A 5,161-nucleotide genomic window follows, 5' to 3' on the forward strand; every position below is an offset into this window, starting at 1 on the left:
TATATATATAGACACACACACACACACACACACATAAAGGAATTTATGCTCAGAAGTCACTAATTAACTACTTTAAATGTTAAATGAATTATTCAGCTTATACATTAGATGTAGTAGCTAGCCAATACATTTCTGTTAGTGATTACTGGCCAAAAAAATTCCCCATATTTTCCCTAACTGTATACACCCTGTTATCACAAACATTTTAAGATTAAGTCATTAATATTGAAGATGAGTAAATAGTGTATTTAAAACCACAGATAATTTTTTCTTTACTTTGATAATTAGAAATATTGTACTTCTCTATTTATTTATTTTTAATGCAAAACAGAAAAAACATTAATGTTATTAGATATCCTAATACACAGAATACAAAAGACTATCGGCAGTTTTAATTTAATTTCTCGTATCATTACATAGCAAAAAATCCTGATGAAGTTATTGCTTCTACCAGATTTATTGTTGTATGTATTGTATTGTTCCCAGCTGATTTTTCAAAGCCAGTTCCATTGGCAGTGGTTTTGCTAGATAGTAGATAGGAACAGTGGGAATCTCGATAATCCATTCATGCGCGTCACTAACTTTAAACAGCTGTAGAAAACTGAGCTTATGTAGATGAGAAGTGAAAAAATAAATGTTGAATAAGTTGTTCTGTCTTTATCACTGTGTAGGCCTAGTATTTAGTGAAGGTAGGAAATAGTCTTAAGCTCTGCAAAAAAGTTACATGGGTCACAGTGAGATTAGCCATGATTACAATCACAGCTTCTTTGAAGTGGACTATCTATTTTGACATTCTGGCTTGACTTGAAGAGCACTGTGTGAATAAATATATAATATTTGAAGTTTTCACAAACATTAAAGTTTCATTTCTCAAAAAGAATGATATTCTCACATTTCTGAAACAGTCTGGTTCAAAACTTAAGGTAGTCAAATGCCTCGTCATCTCCCTTTACTTACAAAATCAGTCACATGGCCTAAATGTAACAAGAAACTTCTTTTAGAATCATTGTGAAGTTACACATGTCACTCAGTATACTCAGGAAACCTAGACTCAATAACTGGTAACATTATTCAAGTACTACAATCAGTATCACCACACCTATTGGTCAAATGTGTAAACTGAAAAAGCAAATCAAATAATATTTACACGACAAAACAGAAATCTTGTGAGAAAAAATATTTGCAAAATTAAGATACAACATGCTCCAGCACACAATATGAAATCATGAGAAAACAATGTCTTTAGGTCTGTTGATGTCACTAACAGATGTGTCCCTCAGCACATTTGTATTTAGTGTTTGGGAAAAGTATGGATTAAACACAAAATAGTATGTTGTACAATGCTTCCCTACATAATAGTCAGAAACTACAAATGGGCACAAAAAACTGCAAAAGAGCCTTAAGACATATTTCTTTATCCTTCAAATGAACAATATTTATGTGACTTCAGATTTCAAATGTCCTTGACACAAATGTCTTACATAAATTGTTTCCTTGAAAGGCCTTATACTTGTATCCAAATCATGCTTTTCCACCTAATACTTATGTTTTTCACCAATTGTGTTACTTTCCTTGTCTGATTTTCATTCTGAAGAATTTTTTTATCTCCAGTCAGGACTATTTGTTGTTATTTCATTTATACACAATCTTCTCTGTTTCAGTAGGGTCTTCTGGCTTTAAGTATTTCAGAGGTAAGTTGAACTGATTTTGAATTTTAGATGTTTTGAACTGAAATTGATTTCAAACACATATTTCTCAAATACCCACTTCCTCACAACCAAGAGAAACGTATCTCCAGAATTCTAAACAAAGAAATCTGGTTTATGACATGAAAGCAGGACTTAAGTAAAATATCCTAATGCATGTGCAGTAAGTCACATTGAAAGTAAGAAAGTACTGTCAGATATTATTAGCAGTTAACTCAAGAAATTTAAAACATCCATGAATTTTAAGTGTATTACAAGCAATATAAGATGCATATTCATCCACTCAGTCTCTTCAACACTCGCAGTTGACCACAAATTAAGCCACATTTCTGGGTTGACTCACTGTTTAGTACCTTTGAGATTTTGAATCAATACTATTCAAGGAACACTCTAACCATTTCCTATGGTATTGCAAGGCTTAGAGTCTCGTGTTCATACATTCTGTCTTCCACATCTACTGTCAAAGACATCTTTTCTACTTTGGAAGACAATGTTTTCTCTTCACTTTGTCATTTCCTTCTTCTCAATGACATCTGAGTTTAGACCCATTGTCATGCAGCTTAATTATTTTTCTCTCCTTTTATTTATTTTCCTATACACTTTCTTCTTTTCACAGATGTCTCCATCAAGGATTGGGGCACTGTGTTGGGGAATCAGCAATATTCTGGTTTCTGAACTTGCCAAGAAGCAACAGCTCAGATCAACATGTTGAAACTGTGAGCTTGCTTGGCTGGAGTTTCTTTGGCTTCATTCTCAAACATGTTAACCTTCACATCTGTTGTGTTCCCATTTGTGATGACTATTTTGGCAGACTGTCTTTCTTGTTATTGTTGGATTATCCTTATTTAGTGGACTCTCCACCCTTTTGTATTTTCCAGTGGTTTGTTATATTAGACAACCATCTTCTTCCATTTTACTTGTCTGCAATTCCAGACCAGAACTCTCTGGTTGTGGATGTTCTGAGTCAGTCATGAGAGAACCTCTTTCTTTATGCCTACACTCCTCTCTGCCTTCTTCCTCAGGTGCTGGTCAAGATCGGTAATGTGAAATGCCAGGTTTTCCTCATTGCTCTACTTTGGCCAGCTAAACCTTGGTTTCTCCTTATAATGTCAACTTTCTCACAGAGTTTGGGAACATCTTCGACAAACACAAACTGTCAATTTTGCCTGCCGATGTGTGACATCTTTAGCTTCATGGCAGGCTGTTCTTAGATCCTTCGCTGGAAAATCTGAATTATTTTTAGAGTGGCTTATATATTAGCCCACTGTTGCTGATGCTTTTCTCTGATGGCCTATCTATCTTGTTGGGCTACCTTTTCTTGTCTTTCTCCAATTGCTCAAAAAATTGCTTTTTCACATTTTTGTTTAAAGATCATAGCTTCTCATATTCCATAGCTGGTCACAGAGCTACTTTATCTGTCAATCTCAGATGCTACAAAAGTCATCAATCACTTTTTGTCCTTATTGTTCAAGGACGTTTTTCAAGCCTTTCATCTTCATTGACCCCACGTTCCTGGACACTGTCCTAAATGGAACTTGGGTTTAGTTTAACATTTCTTGGCTTCTTCCTCTCCTGAGTTCTCAGTGACCTTTTAACTACATCATTTATTCCTCAAAATTTATCTTATTACTGACACCAGGCAGAAGACATTCTGATATGTATGCACTGGTTTAATCATACATTTACTTAGGATTTGTGGTGTAGCTACAAATCAGGAAAAGGAAAAGAGGGAGAGTATGTTGGTTATGTTTGTCGAAAATATCTGTTAATTACTTAATTTCTGAAAGAGTTTTTTTGAAATGGCATGACATTTCTTGTATTGTTGAGAGTGGTGTCTTTTATACCATCACTGTCACACTTACCAGCTAAGCTAAGTGTAGAGTTTTTTATCTTGTTTTTTTTTCATTCTAGTGTCCTTTGATAGCTTTGGCATGAACACATATCAACTGACCTAAATTTGAAAAGTTTATTATTTTAATGTTGTAGTATCTTTTAATTCATGCAAGTAGGAAAAGGAAATAAAATAACCTATTTTGTTTTTAACAATAATTAAAAAAATTCAAGACAAGGGGTGGCTTCTGACAGATGGCTTTCTTGTTATATGATATATTATGGCTGAACATCCTTTTGTGAATGTATGCTTGTGCTGTTTATCCAACATAGACTATCGGTGATTTTTACATTATTATCGGTATTCATGTTATACAAAAATAGTGGATTATTGCCTAGTTGTATTGAACTTTCTCAAGTTTTTCAAATAACCCGAAAAGAAACCTGTTGTTGGTTTCAGTTTTATTTTTGGTAATGTTTTTTTATGTACTTTAAGGTTCGATTTTCTTATGGTAGTCATACTGAGATTAGCCTGGCTTTAGCGAACAGCTATGAACTTGTGGAACATCTAGTGGAACAATCTTGGCACAGTATTCCTAGAGCAGATCTCGAAGTTGGGGTGAGTGAATTTTTCTGTATGTTGAAGTAAGTTAAATAATTATGAGATACATATTTTACTAAGATTATGTATATTTAGTATATTGTAGTCTAACATTTTTAAGATTTAGTTTTTAAGTAGTTTAATTTCCACAAAACAAAACAAAACATCCATATAAACACTTACTGTTACAGATTAAAAAAATATATTCGGGATACTGTTACAAATTAAAAAATTATGTGGCACCAACTCTATTGTGTATAGTGATTCTAAACACATATTTGAAACTGTTACAGATTAACAAACTAAGTGACACCAACTATAATGTGTATAGTGATTCTAAACACGTATTTGAAACTGTTACAGATAAACAAACTAAGTGACACCAACTATATTGTGTATAGTCATTCTAAACACATATTTGATACTGTTACAGGCTAAGAAAATATGTGACACCAACTGTATATTGTGTATAGTGATTCTAAACACTCACTTAATACTGTTACAGGTTAACAAACTATGTGACACCAACTATATTGTGCATAGTGATTTTGAACACCTATTTGAAACTGTTACAGGTTAACAAACTATGTGACACCAACTGTATTGTGTATAGTCATTCTAAACACATATATGATATTGTTACAGGTGAACAAACTATGTGACACCAACTGTATTGTGTATAGTCATTCTAAACACATATTTGATATTGTTACAGGTTAACAAACTATGTGACACCAACTATATTGTGTATAGTCATTCTAAACACATATTTGATATTGTTACAGGTTAACAAACTATGTGACACCAACTGTATATTGTGTATAGTGATTCTAAACACCTATTTGATACTGTTACAGGCTAAGAAAATATGTGACACCAACTGTATATTGTGTATAGTGATTCTAAACACCTATTTGATACTGTTACAGGCTAAGAAAATATGTGACACCAACTGTATATTGTGTATAGTGATTCTAAACACCTATTTGATACTGTTACAGGCTAAGAAAATATGTGACACCAA

This window comes from Limulus polyphemus, unplaced genomic scaffold (genome assembly GCF_000517525.1).
Source record: "Limulus polyphemus unplaced genomic scaffold, Limulus_polyphemus-2.1.2 Scaffold6859, whole genome shotgun sequence".
NCBI lineage: Eukaryota > Metazoa > Arthropoda > Merostomata > Xiphosura > Limulidae > Limulus > Limulus polyphemus.